Here is a 15,589-nt window from a genome sequence, read left to right on the forward strand (position 1 = left end):
TTATCCAGGTGTGTATCCGATTTAGGTTCAGTGGCAACTGCCACCTGAGTTGCGAAACTGCTTCTTCTGAACTGTGATTTTCTTTGATGCATAGGCTTGGGTTTGGTTATTGTTTTATTTTGAGGAATGTCCTCAATGTCACCAAAGACAGGATCTGAAGCAATTCTGACCTGCTGTTCAATAAATTTCACAATGTCTATGAAACAAGCACGTCGCTTTTGTGTGTCAACAATGTCAGCTGCTTTTCCTCTCCACTGGTCCCTTAATTTGTAAGGAAGCTTTTGTATGAGCATCTTCATGCTAGCTGGAATATTGAGCTCGTCCAAGTATTGCAGCTCTTCCATCGCATTGGAGCATTCTCGCAAGTAGAGTGCAAAAGCTTGGAGATTTTTTACATCCTCAGATTTGATGTTTGGCCAAACCATGATTTTGTCCAGGTAGGCTGCTGTTATTTTTGAAGGATTTCCGAAGTGTTCCCTTAGTAGGCGTTTTGCTGTAGCATAGCCTCTCTCTGTAGGCATATAGAGGCAACTGCGCACCAAATCTCTCGGCTGTCCTTTGGTAAACTGCTCCAGATAATATAAGCAGTCACCACAATCATTGGTTTTTGCCTCTACACAATGCTCAAATGCTTTTATGAAAGCCTGAAACTGCAATGGGTCACCTTCAAAAACCGGAATGTGTCTGTGTGGAAGTAATTGGGAGGTTTGTGCTTGAACCAGGAGTGCCATCATTTCATTTTGCCTTTGTAATATAGTGTGGAATTCACCTGGTATTGTGTTATTGCCTTGAAATGATTGAGCTGCTTGAGGTAAATGTTGCTTTGATTGGTTTTCCACAGGATCCAAAGTTGATGAGCGAAGTGGTTTGTTTGGTTGAGGGTGTGAATGAACCTTGTTTGGGGCATTCTTGGCTGTGTGAAGCTCTGAAGGAGCAGCTTTAACAGACTGATGAAGTTGTTGTACAGGCTGTGCAGGCACTTTTCTCAGTTTTGTCTCTTGTCTATAATAGGACTCCATTCCATCAGACTTTTTGCTCCTGCCAGAAACACTGGCTTCCTGGAGGACAGACAATTTAGCATTGTGGGATGCTATTTGAGCATCCAACTCCATTTGCTCCTTTTTCCTCCTTATGGCCTCTGCTTGTTCCTCCTGTTCCCTCTTTAGAGCTGCTGCCTGCTCATCTTGTCTCCTCTTTAGAGCTGCTGCCTGCGCCTCCAATGCATGAATGTCTTTTAGAGCAATAGCACGGGCAATAAGTGCTGCCTTATCTGCCTCTGCTATTATGCGAGCAGAAGAAGTGGAAGACCTTTTGCTTTTGTTTGAGGATACGGAATTATTGAGCTTTGATAAGACATTGGATTGCACATTTGAAATGCTGTCGTGGGGTTGTACACTTTCATTTTCAACACCATCAACAGCAGAACCATCATTTATAACTTCATCATCATCATCATTGTCATCATCATCATTTTGAGAATACATCAACCTGTCAACCTTGTCAATAAAACCATCAAAATTCAACATTTTTGCTTTGTACCATATCTCATGTTTAGTACACTCATCATCTGGTAACAGAGACAACAAAGTTTTGTGCACTTTTCTGGTTTCATGATAAAAACCCATAAACCTGCTAAATTCCTCCCTTAGCTCATGTGAACGTGTTTCGTCATTTAACAGGGCAATGACCCCATCTTTCAGCGTTGATAGTCTTTGCAACTTTGATTTTATTTCCCCCTGCAAACTTTCAATTTTGTGACCTAGAGCTTTGGGTGTCTTTTTTACCACACGTTTTTTCCCTTCAACCCCTTGCCCAAAATTGTCACGTTCAGCCACATTGTCCTCCTGTGGCTGTTTATGTTCGTCAGCGCACATTTGTGCTCCCTCCTCCTCCATTTGGAAAAGTCAGAGTTTTTCAACCCGCGCGCAAGTCAAGTCAAATAGTCACCAATGCATTGGATTTTTTCAATATTTGTGTGCACACATTTTAATAATGGCCGTTTTGCTTTTGTTTATGTCGGCGCGCCGCTAAAACATACCACACAGGTGTAGGACGGGCTCAACGCTGCTCCGCGTCCTCCTCCACGCACTGCACGCACGCGCGCTGCTTGGCTCGGTGGGATGATCTGCTGCTGCTGCTGCTGCTGGCTGCTGTCCCCAATGAGCGACCCTGTAGCTCTCCAGTGGGACTCGTAGCTGCCGATGCAGAGCTTGATTGCAGAAGGTCTCCGCCGCTTCGCCGATCAGTTTCCTCCGCCGCCGATCACCAAACAAACGCTGACAGCGGCCCGTGCGTTCCTCTTCCAAAACGAGCCTCGTAGCTTGTTGCTTCCTAATAAACAACTCGCGTTCCGATGAGGCAGTTTTTGACTAAGTGTAGCGGTAAAGTCCTATACTATTACTGCTACTGGTTGCCGAATATAACTGAAGCTAGTTTAGACGTGTGCAGCTGGCTAATAATTGATGTCCAGAATTGTGTCCATGTTTAACACACATATTTATTAATATACAGTCACGTAAATCAAACTTGGTAACAAAAACGGAAAATAAACGGGAACAAACAAATCATAGCCTGGCACAGTCAAAAACTGTTGCGCCTCCACTCAGCAACACCTGAGCAAGATCCCAGCCCCTCCCTAAGTAGACTGGAACTTGGCCTTGAGCCAACCCCTTTAATGACGTCATACATTTGACGGACAGAAACAGTAAATGGCTCTAACATTCCCCTTTAAATGCAGAGAAAACAAAGTGTATGTTCTTTACCACATCAAAAACTGTAAGATCAGCACTGTGTGAGAACATTTGAACAAGAAATGGGCAACAAATTGTGTTAGCATCTGCTTTTAAATATTTAGGATTTTTAATTGATGACCTTGAGTTTTAAGGAGCACATTCAGTATGTTGTAAAAAAAAAACCCTGAAACTTTTACTGGGATTTTATTATAGAAACAAGTCTTGCTTTTCTTTTACTGTGAAACAGAAATTGGTGGAAACAACCTTTTTACCTGTTATTGACTATGGAGATGTGTTGTACATGAATGCTACTGCTGGTTGTCTCCACAAGCTGGATAGTGTGTACCACGAGGCACTGAGATTCATCACCAACTTACTCACCATTGTGTGTTATACTCAATGGTTAACTTACTCACCATTGTGTGTTATACTCAATGGTTAACTGGACATCTTTATGTGCTCGACACCTCAATCATTGGTACGTGTTCATCTACAAAACCATTCTGGGTATCACCCCATTTTATCTGTCTTGTATTTTAACAAAGAAACAAGGAAGTCACAATCTTCTTTCAATGAATGTTCTGCAATTTGTCGTCCCCAAAGTAAGAACAGAACTGGGCAAGAAAGCATTTAGGTTTTCAGCAGCGAAGGCTTGGAATAACCTACAATCCAATATTCAACTTCAAACCCTTGTTACATTGAATGAGTTTAAAGCTTCTGTGAAAGGATTGCAGTCTACCTTGTCTGTATGCACATGTGTTATGTCAGCAAGTTTTAATGTTGTACATTTAATGTTGTATGTGTTGTTTACTGTTTTAATGTAACCTTGCTGCTGCCCTCTTGGCCAGGTCTCCCTTAGAAAAGAGATCTTTGATCTCAATGGGATTTTTACCTGGTTAAATAAAGTAAAAAAAACAAGAAAAAACAAAAACAGCTGTTTATTTGAAGTGTTAAAGAAGTCAACTCTGTGTGCAGTGCAAGGTGAAATGCAGTTATGTCATCTTCTTGTCAATAACACACACATCAAACTTTTGCGTGTTGTTGCTTCCTTATTTGTCATTATTCAAAGCTGATTTTAATGTGTAGCAGCGGCAGCTGAACTCAATGTGACAACGTGTCATAGTTACGTCAGTCAGCTGGAATTAAAAATACCAATAGTTGCGTCATTAGTCCAGAATCTTCACGGTCCTCATGGACGACATAATTAGGAACCAGTACTAAAAAAAATGGTACTTGGTATACATCCCTAATCTTCACCACTAAACCTTTGAAATATGCTGACATATGTGCTGCTAAAGGTAAATAAACAGTAGCCATATTGAATGTTTGCCTTCATTTGACCACGTGAGGTAAGGAGGACGGCCTCTAGGTCACATGGTTACACCCCAGCAATTACACTGTTGATGATTGATGAGCATTCATTTTTAAATGGACGTGTTAAAATGCAAGTATATCTCCATCTTTAGTCATAAATGTGGCCCCCGGATGAACATGTGTCACAAACATTGTATTAGATGATATGTGGATGTTGTGCTTACTTGGACTGTGATGAAGCTGTGAGGACTCAGGTGCTTTGTCTTCATGCTCTTCAGTCTTCACAGAGACAACAGTCAGTGGAAACTTGCTGACATCATCCTCCTCCTGCCCTACAACACACTCTCCCTCCTCTTCCTCTTTCATGTGTGAGGGCTGTGGATCCTCTGAAGTGAAACTGTCCCCCTGCAGATGAGGGAGACATTCTTCTTGGTGTCCAATCAGCTGATGGATGTCTACAGGACACAAACAAAACACATTTTAACTCCTACATGCTAAATATGAAATCGTACATAAAATAATGGGCTGTAGCTTTTGAACATTTTATTAATCAAGTGTTCTACTGGAAATGTTTTCGATTAATCGAGTAACTGGATAAAACTTAGTGTTGCTTGGTTAAAGACAAATTTAAGCGACTTTAAGACATTTCACTTAATAATGAACGGCCAATTGGTTTGAGATGGTATGAGATCAAGATGTCATCTTTAGATCAGGCTTTGTTTTTTCCACAATCACTGCCACATTAAAAAGTTAAAGTGCCAATGATTGTCACACACACACTAGGTGTGGCCAGATTATTCTCTGCATTTGACCCATTGACCTTGATCACCCCCTGGGAGGTGAGGCGAGCAGTGAGCAGCAGCGGTGGCTGCGCCCGGGAATCATTTTTATGGTGATTTAACCCCCAATTCCAACCCTTGATGGGGGAAGTAATGGCTCCCATTTTAATAGTCTTTGGTATGACTCAGTCGGGGTTTGAACTCAAAACCTACAGATCTCAGGGCGGACACTCTAACCACTAGGCCACTGAGTAGGTGGATGTAGCAGGTGTTGTAGTAGGTTAATGGCTGCACCAATATGAAGGAAATAACAGGTCAGTATAGCTTTTACACACATAAATAACTTGTCAAACCTGCCAGCTAGCAGGCTAGGTTTACAGCGTCAGTAACCATGGTAACTGACTCTGACTTTGTCTTACTTCTCTATATTTGGAGGTAAAACTTTCGAGGAGTTTGCATTTAACCTGCTCTCTGGAATATTCCCCCGGTGACTGTGTGAGTTTTGTGTAAACATGTTGATACACTTTGTTACAAACTGAGAGGAACATCAACCTCTCATAAATATTGTGTGTCTGAACATCCTCACATGACAATTCATCTTCCTATAGACAATCTATTGAAGAAAAGTGTTCATAATAAATATAAAGTTAGTAAAGATGTGAGAGTAAGAAGTAAACAAACCTGTTGTGTGTAACACAACTTGATGTTTTTCATGTTGTTGCTCCTTCTCCTCTTTTGTTGGACAAAGTTCCTCCTCGTACTCTGCTATGGTTCTTTCGCACATTTTCACACAATCACAACACTTTACACTCACTCTTGATCTCTGCTTAGCGATGTGTTTTCATCTCTCTTTGTTAGCAGCTAACAAGCTAAGCTAACTAGCAAGCTACGCTAGCTCTAGAAGCATCAAAGTGCGCTCAGACTAATATACAAACAGTTATTATGACTCTATTTAATAGAGTGTAATAAAGGACATATATGTGTACATGGACGCACAGATTAAGAACACTGAACTGTGACGACTGCAATAACGTCTTCACCGTCAGACGCCATCTTGCTTTATCCTCGCCGTGTTTGCTTCGCGCGCAGTCTTGTCAGATCTCGCGAGAGAAACAATTATTCAGCTCTTTTCCAGATCTCGCGAGAGAAACAATTATTCAGCTCTTTTCCAGATCTCGCGAGAGAAACAAGTAACCAGCTCTTTCCCCCCCACCCCCGGTACAACTATTTCAACATTCTGAAAATAAAAATAAAGTTTTACATTTTCAAAAACAAAAACATACAACTTATTTTGGTAAATAAACAGTAATCAAATCAAATCAAATCAACTTTATTTATAAAGCACATTTAAAATTTACCACAGGGGTAGCCAAAGTGCTGTACAATGAGCAGGTTAAAAGATAAAACGAGTACCGAGCAAACACAACACAACACAAACAGAACATGATAAAAAATAAATAATTAAAATAGAATTAATAAAAACATAAAAACATAAAAACAGGATCACAGCAGGTGTATTATGGGGCGCCATTGCAGGATGGATATCACTCAGTGTTAAAAGCCATGGAATAAAAGTATGTTTTTAAGAGAGATTTAAAAACAGGAAGAGAGGAGGCTTGTCTAACACTCAGGGGTAGGTCGTTCCAGAGCTTGGGAGCAGCAACGGCGAAAGCTCTGTCACCTCTAAGCTTCAGCCTTGTGTCAGGGACCGTCAACAGCAGCTGATCGGCTGATCTTAAGGATCGGGTGGGGCAGTAAGGCTGAAGGAGGTCGGAGAGATAGGTTGGCGCGAGGTTGTTTAGACATTTAAAAACAAATAAAAGGAGTTTAAAATGTATTCGGTAACGCACAGGGAGCCAGTGAAGGGACGCTAAAATAGGGGTGATGTGCTCACGTCTGCGGGTCTGTGTTAGCAGACGAGCAGCAGAGTTCTGTACGAGCTGCAGGCGGGCGAGGGAGGCCTGGCTAATGCCAACATACAGGGCATTACAGTAATCAAGACGAGTCGAGATAAAAGCGTGGATTAATTTCTCAAGATCATGTCTTGATAAAAGCGGTTTCACTTTCGCTATTTGGCGTAATTGATAAAAGCTTTTTTGAACGACGCTGCTGATTTGTTTTTCGAATTTAAAATCTGAGTCAAACTTTACCCCCAGGTTTGTGACAGAGTCGCTGAGATACGGGGTCAGAGTGCCGAGGTCAACGTTGGGGGAGGGAGAGCGACTTGGACCGAACAACATAACTTCTGTTTTGTCTTCATTTAGGCTCAGGAAGTTAGCTGAAAGCCAGACTTTGATGTCGTGCAGGCAGTCAATAAGACTTTGAACCGTGTTATTTTGTGCCATGGGAAAATAAATCTGGCAATCATCGGCATAAAAATGAAATGCAATACTGTACTTCCTAAAAATAGAACCAAGGGGGAGAAGGTAAAGCGCAAATAAAATTGGGGCAAGGATTGAACCCTGGGGGACCCCATGTGGTAAAGGAGCTGTGGACGACATAAAACTGTCTACTTTTACACAAAAACTCCTGTCGGTTAGGTACGACCGGAACCAGTTGAGGGCGGCGCCCTTAATGCCCACACAGTTCTCAAGACGAGTGATTAAGGTGGCGTGGTCGACGGTGTCGAACGCAGCAGACAGATCTAAAAGCACCAGGACAACATATTTACCAGAATCAGTGGACAGGAGGATATCGTTAAAAACTTTTAGAAGCGCTGACTCTGTGCTGTGGAGGGCTTTAAAACCGGACTGGAACAGCTCAGTGATACCATTATCCTCTAAGAAGGGCAGCAACTGACTGTAGACAACCTTCTCTAATATTTTGGAAATGTATGGAAGATTAGAGATAGGTCTGAAGTTAGAGAGGAGAGAGGGGTCGAGGCTGGGTTTTTTAAGTAGAGGTCGTACCACTGCATGTTTAAACTCTACTGGAACTATTCCAGAAGAGAGGCTACTATTGATAATGTTAAGGACACTTGATCCAATAGTAGCAAGTACCTCCTTAAACAGGCGAGGTGGGAGGGCATCTGCAGGAGAACCAGAGGGCTTCATATGACTAACTGTGTCACTTAAAAAAGAAAAGGACACCGGCTCAAACTGATGGAAAACAGAAGAGAAATGCAGGGGAACAGAAGGGTCATATGAAGGCTGAGATAGACTGGCTCTAGTTGACACAATTTTGTCAGTGAAAAAATGGAGACAATTTTCACAGAATTCAAAAGAAGCATCAAAACCAGCAGATTTGGGAGCATCAATGACAGTGTTAATAGTTTTAAACAGAACTCTGGGGTTGTTACAGTTAGAAGATATAATCTGAGATAGATATATATTCATTTCTGCTTTTACAGTCATCTGAAAGGAAAACAGGCTTTCTTTAAAAATGGCAAAGGACACATGCAGCCTGTCTTTTTTCCATTTTCTCTCTGCTCTTCTACATACGCGCCTGGCAGCCCGAGTGACGTCATTCAACCAGGGTTGAGGCGTGGTTTTAGCGCGGCGGCATTTGAAAGGCGCGATCGTGTCCAGTGTTTGTGAACAGATAGAGTTGAACCCAGAAACCAACTCTTCAGTATTCAGACACACAGATGCTGCAGAATTATCATCACAAAGAGTCAAAAAAATAGAGGAGAACCGAGCAGGAGACGAAGAATTAAACATGCGAGAGCGTTGGGGCGGTGCGCACAATTTAACTGGACACTGCGTGGCAATATCAAACAGGATCGGCATGTGATCAGAGAACACAGCGTCGCAAATGTCCAAATTAAAAACACACAAACCATACGAGAGCACTAAATCGAGTGTATGCCCGCGTTCATGTGTAGAACCACACACAGACTGTACAAAGTTAAATGAGTCGATTATATTCAGGAAGCTCCTGGAAAGCGGCTCATCTGGGCAGCAGGTGTGAATATTAAAATCACCCACAATAAGGACACGATCATATTTGGGCAGGATTTCAGCCAGAAATTCAGAAAAGTCAGTTATAAAGTCTTTGTGGTACTTGGGTGGTCGATAGATGACGGCACACAGGACGACATCAGAAAGACCCAGTTCAAACATGCACAGTTCGAAGCTTGAAAAGGAGGATTGTAGGCGGATCTGACGGCATTTAAAGTCATTTTTAAAAACGACTGCTAATCCTCCTCCTTTTCGACCGGACGGCCGTGGGGAATTAAAGTAGGAACACTCCGAAGGCAGAAGTTCATTAAGAGGGGCGGACTCACCGGCTCTCAGCCATGTCTCCGTCACACAGAGGAAGTCCAGTCCGCGGGAAGTGAAGAAATCCTTCAGGATAAACGTTTTGTTTGTCAAAGATCTTGCGTTCACAAGACCGAACCTGGCGGGGGCCAGCACGTCCAAGGCCGCAATTAATCCGGGTGGGGCCCGACACACAGCCCGCAGGTGGCGGTGATCCACCCCGCGCCTCCGGGGGCGGGGACAGCAGGAGCGACGACGGCAAGCTTCTTCCTCCAAACCAACGATAGGAACCAGCCAGGAGCCGATCGGATCGAGCGAGCGTGGGTGCAGGAGGAGACCGGATACCGCACCATTCATCCTTCGGGGAGCCACGGGAAGCCGGGCCAGGAGTGCCCTAACTTTCACCAGCTGGCCGCCACGTTTACCGCGGCGCCGGAGACGCTTCCGCCGGGGGAGAGGAGCCAGGGGGCGGGAAAGGAAGGCAGGAATCCGGCCAGGTGAAAAAGCTGACTGGGACGTCGAAAAACCAACGTCGAAGTTGATCATATCAGTGGGAGAGGGGCAAAGATCCAACAGTGTTTGGCGGTCATACACAAGCAGTGAGCTGACAGAGACGAAAATAGACGCAAAAAACACAAAAACGAACAGAGCTGACAGCGAGAGACGGCAGGCCAAAGCACATACTGGCGCCATCGTGCATCTTGCAAACAGTAGCTTATATGACCCCTTTAAATCATAAGTTGCCTGATCAGAGCGAGACGAGTCGTGGCTCCTCAGCTTCATGCAGGACGGAGTGGTAGGAGGCGTGGGCGAGGTTGACTGACTGCAAAAGACCACACCATTATTTTTAAATCAATCTAAATATTGCTCTAGTTGGTATTTGTGTTTGAAATCCTGTTGTAAAGGTTTGTACTTGCAACTGTAGTTGTAAATATTAAGTGGAATTGTATTATAATAACCGAATATATTCCCTTATTTTGGAATAGTTGCAATTAAAGCAATACATGAATCACAACAGCTGTAGTCTCAGCACTTTGTAGCGCCCTCTGGCGTGAGTGTAAAAGCTTACAGCACCTGGTATTCCCAGGCGGTCTCCCATCCAAGTACTAACCAGGCCCGACCCTGCTTAGCTTCCGAGATCGGACGAGATCGGGCGTGTTCAGGGTAGTATGGCCGTAAGCCGAAAGACGAGGTAAAACCAACCTTTTTAAATGGAACTCTTACAGACGGGATGGGAGACAATTGTTATTTATATAAGAGCCTGTCGCGCATGCGTACACTAATGTGCTTTTTCTGGCTGTGTGATTGTCTTCCTTTGCTACGGCGGTCAAGTTGCTTTCACGGTGGATATTTGCCTCCGGAGCTCCAGCGGAAGCTCCCCCTCACTGTGCCCACACTGCTCTCTCATGCTGCGGGGAGATTGCAGGAGAGGTGCCGCTCTCAACACTACTTTATGCTTAGGGACCGTCAATAAATTACTATTGTCTTCGAAGATGTATATCTGCTACATCAAAACACTGATTCATCTAAAAGGAGGTCAAATAAATAGTCCTACATTTTTAATATCGTTCCTGATTTTATAATTTAAATATTTTTTTTAATGTAAACAATAATTATTTGTTTTAAAAGTCTCCATGTCATCATGCAACTTAGTAACCAAATTCCACTTTATATCAATCGTGCTAACATTTTATTTTAAAATAGGATCAAAAACATTTTGATATTAAAAATAAATGTTTCTTTTCAATAGATTCCTGGTCATATGACCTAAAATCCCAAATTCACTTGATATTTGAAGTGTTTTCTCTAATGTGTTTCACACCTTTTTGTTTTAAAATGTAAGTTTAATTGGATTTTATATAAATTTGTAATATTGAAAACCATGGTTTCATTTTTAGCTCCCGCAACAACTACGACTATCCAACATAAAACCAACTTAACTCTCATTTGGAACTAATAAATATGCTGCTAATTATCTGTATAAGAAAAATCATCACACACATGATCTTTATTAAAACACTTCTTTTTTTAATAAAACCCTATTTTAAAATAAAAGGGTGTGCGTTACACTAAAAGGTTAGCACGACTAATAAGTGGAATTAGGTTACTAAATTGCATGACATTGAGACTATTGGGAAAATATCCTTATTTTTTTATATTAAACATGGATATATATGTTAGAATTATGAAATAATGGGCATGCACAATAAGGAGGTATGACTAATATATTTACCTTCTTTTAGATGAATCAGTGTTTTGATGTAGCAGATATACATTTTTCAAGACAATAGTGATTTATTGACGGTCCCTAAGCATAAAGCAGTGTTGAGAGCTGTGATCCAGCACCCCCCTCGACCCCAAAAGAGACAAGCGGTAGAAAATGGATGGAGAGCTGCACCTCACACATTCACAAAAAGCACATTAGTGTACGCATGCGCGCCAGCCTCTAAGATAAATAATAATTGTCTGTCACCCTCTGTGATGAGGTGGCGACTTGTCCAGGGTGTACCCCGCCTTCCGCCCGAATGCAGTTAAGATAGGCTCCAGCACCCCCTGCGACCCCAAAAGGGAATAAGCGGTGGAAAGTGGATGGATGGAAGGTGTCATATGTAGAATTTGCATGTCAAGTGATCATTAAATGTCCCTGATATGTCAAAAGGCGTTAATAAATCATGTTCTTTTCCAATACCTCTATAACTGATAACAATAGTTCAGCTGGGATATGCTCACTTCATAATTAGATTTACAGCCCCGGAATCTTGTTATTGTTTTCATTTCCATGTCCCGCCCTCTACCGTTTGACCAACTAGAAAGTCTGTGAGTGTGTCACATCCAGGTTGCCAGTTACACACCGTCATCTTCGTCTGGCTACTGCCACTGGTAAAGTTACTAAACATGTCAGACCTTAGTCAATCTAAAAGGCCTCGTTACCATTTTCAACTTATTCATGACAAAGCCAGGAACAAAATGAGGATTTGTATCAGGGATGCCTTTGAAAGATGGAGACAATTGAAGGCGGAGAAGATTTTTTCATCTGACGCCAAACTTCCTAATTTCCTTCTTGAAAGGTAAGTCAGGCATTTACCTTTTCTTATTACTTGTAATAAATAGAAATGGACATTTGGTATGTAAACTATATTGTCCAATACAGTCTATGATCTTGTCTAACAAAGCTAGTATGTTCATGCAACCAATGCTTAGTGGGATGGTGCTCAGCTCCTAGTGTAATGCTTAGCATGCTAGCCCGGTCAATGACACATCCACATATAAGCTAACGGGGGATATATATGCCTGTTATCCTGTATGTCCATGTGTATTTGAACTGACAAGGTAAAATATATTTTCCATAGATAAAACCAATGTGGATATGTGTAGTGTCTGTGCCTATTTCCTTCTCAACATGCTGATAGGCTGAGGAAATGTGTTCCAACATTAGCACGGCTGTCGTCATGGCAATGTGGAAGGTATGGAGACAGACACATCACATGATCAAATAATTCCTCATTGGTGTAGCCTATAGACACACCTTAGTAAAATGTCTCTTTAGTTTTGGGCGTACATTAGGCTGCTAAGCATGCTCTGCTTATTTTCACCAGTAGAACCTTTGCTAGTGTTGGTTGTAGTTTGTTCTAGTCTTTGTTTTCTGATAGTACTGACAACAACCATATGGTTGCTATTTGTTGTGATATTGTATGCAGGCAGGATTGCACCTCTTCCTGAAAATAGCCTAATTCTGTGTAAAATGTGTTGGCTAGAGATTTGTTATTGACAAAATGCTTGTCTATTCAGCATTTATGGTCCCAGCACCTCAACCCTTAGTAAGAGGCAGTGGAAGTTGGAAGTTCCTTGGAGTGGCCCAGTCCATGGAGCTGGATTCGGCTGCGTATCTGGCAACCTCAGTCAGGGAGAGAGGAGGGGGACTACAGCATTTTGACTGTGATTGCAGTACCTTTTCTGGCCACATTATTACATATGGCACCTTTAAAAAAAGCATGCACGTCAGCTTTATGTTAGTAGTAGGGGTGCATGATAAATATTGTACAGATAATTATCAATGTATATATATTTCTTATTAGCTCCAATTGAGAGTTAATTTTATGTTGGACATTCGTAGTTGTAGCGGGAGGTTGAAAAGTAACCATGGTTATCAATATCAAAAATGTATTATAAAATCCATCCTTTCATCCATTTTCTACTGCTTGTCCCTCCAATTAAACTTAAATTTTAAAACAAAAAGGCATGAATGACACTAGAGAAAAGCACTTAAAATATTAAGTGAATTTGGTATTTTAAGTGATTTAGGAATCTTTTAAAAAGAAACCAAGATTTTTAATATGCAAATGTTTTTTTTTTTTAATAAAACCCTATAAAAAAAAAGGGTGTATATGATATAAAACTGGATATCCATCCATCCATTTTCTACCACTTATTCCCTTCAGGGTCGCGGGGGGCGCTGTAGCCTATCTCAGCTACAATAGGGTGGAAGGCGGTGTACACCCTGGACAAGTCGCCACCTCATCACAGGGCCAACACAGATAGACAGACAACATTCACACTCACTGGATATGAATGATAAAAGTAGGAAATAATAGGCGTGCACGTTAGCACGTTATTAAGGAGGTAGGACTATTTATTTGACCTCCTTTTAGATGAATCAGTGTTTTGATGTAGCAGATATACATCTTCGAAGACAATAGTAATTTATTGACGGTCCCTAAGCATAAAGTAGTGTTGAGAGCGGCACCTCTCCTGCAATCTCCCCGCAGCATGAGAGAGCAGTGTGGGCACAGTGAGGGGGAGCTTCCGCTGGAGCTCCGGAGGCAAATATCCACCGTGAAAGCAACTTGACCGCCGTAGCAAAGGAAGACAATCATACAAAGGAAAACACAAATAAGCCACGTGAGCTCTGGAAAATTCTCAACAACCAGCTTCCTGGTTGCAGCCAGAAACTTAAAACCAGACTCACCAACATCAGCATCAAGGAGGGTGACTCCCTCATTACAGACAGAATGGAGGTAGTAAGCAGACTTAACACCTTTTTCACCAGCATAGCCACAACTCTTGTCAACAAGCTGTCCCACCACTCTGGTCGCTTTGGTGTAGAACACATTAATGCCTTCTACAGAAAGCTAGGAGTATCCAACAATGATTTCAAATTAGAAATGGTCACAGCTGATGAGGTGTTTAAAAAATTGAGCGCGCTCCACCCAAACAAGGCCACCAGCCTTGACAATATCCCCTCCAGATTCCTCAGGGACTCTGCCTTCATCATTGCCCCAATCATCACGCACAAAATAAACCTCTCAATTACACAAGGCCAAGTACCAAAAGACTTTAAGATAGCAAGACTAACTCCCCTCTTTGAAAAAGGAAGCAAATTGGAACCTGGCAACTACCGACCTGTTTCTATTCTCAGTTCCATTTCGAAAGTAATGGAAAAAATAGTTTATGAACAGGTCGATAGTTACTTTGCCACTAATAAACTCATGTACAAATTCCAATCCGCCTTAAGAACTAACCACTCCACTGACACATGCCTTCTCTATCTGACTTCAGAACTAACCACTCCACTGACACATGCCTTCTCTATCTGACTTCAGAACTAACTACTCCACTGACACATGCCTTCTCTATATGACTTCAGAACTAACCACTCCACTGACACATGCCTTCTCTATCTGACTTCAGAACTAACCACTCCACTGACACATGCCTTCTATATCTGACTTCAGAACTAACCACTCCACTGACACATGCCTTCTCTATCTGACTGACCACATCAAACATGAGGTGGACGTGGGCAAATACTGCGGCATGGTCACACTGGACCTTCAGAAGGCCTTTGACACCTTTGACCATGCTATACTGTTGGATAAGCTCAGAGCAATCGGATTTGATAAAACCTCATCGAGCTGGATGCAATCTTACTTGGAGGGGAGGGAACAGGTGGTTGAGTAGAACGGCACCGTGCCCCCCCCCCCTCCCAGTGAGCTGTGGAGTCCCCCAAGGCAGTATATTAAGTGAAGTGTGAAGTGAATTATATTTATATAGCGCTTTTTCTCAAGTGACTCAAAGCGCTTTACATAGTGAAACCCAATATCTAAGTTACATTTAAACCAGTGTGGGTGGCACTGGGAGCAGGTGGGTAAAGTGTCTTGCCCAAGGACACAACGGCAGTGACTAGAATGGCGGAAGCGGGGATCGAACCTGCAACCCTCAAGTTGCTGGCACGGCCGCTGTACCAACCGAGCTATACCGCCTTTACTATAGGGCCTTTACTGTTCCTAATATACATAAACGACTTGTCATCTGCATGCGACTGTGAATTGTTCTTGTTTGCGGATGACTCGGCCCTGCTGGTATCCGACAAGGACAAGTCACAGGTGGAGAAAATCCTCAGTGCTGAACTCTGTAGAACTTGCACCTGGCTCGCTGACAACAAGCTATCCATACACTTGGGTAAAACAGAATCCATCCTCTTTGGGTCCCACATCAACCTTAGGAAAGTCAGTGACTTCACTATCAAATTGGGTGACATTGTTATCACCAGGAAAGATGAGGTCAC

General features: G+C 42.5%; 1 non-coding gene across 1 annotated transcript; it reads right to left on the reverse strand.

The window, feature by feature from the left end:
* Window positions 1–10,086: 10,086 nt before the first annotated feature.
* LOC133571205 (5S ribosomal RNA) lies at window positions 10,087–10,205 on the reverse strand. The gene has a single exon (XR_009810352.1). It is a non-coding gene; the product is annotated as a 5S ribosomal RNA (ribosomal RNA).
* Window positions 10,206–15,589: the final 5,384 nt, after the last annotated feature.

Source organism: Nerophis lumbriciformis, linkage group LG28, assembly GCF_033978685.3.
Source record: "Nerophis lumbriciformis linkage group LG28, RoL_Nlum_v2.1, whole genome shotgun sequence".
Classification (NCBI taxonomy): domain Eukaryota; kingdom Metazoa; phylum Chordata; class Actinopteri; order Syngnathiformes; family Syngnathidae; genus Nerophis; species Nerophis lumbriciformis.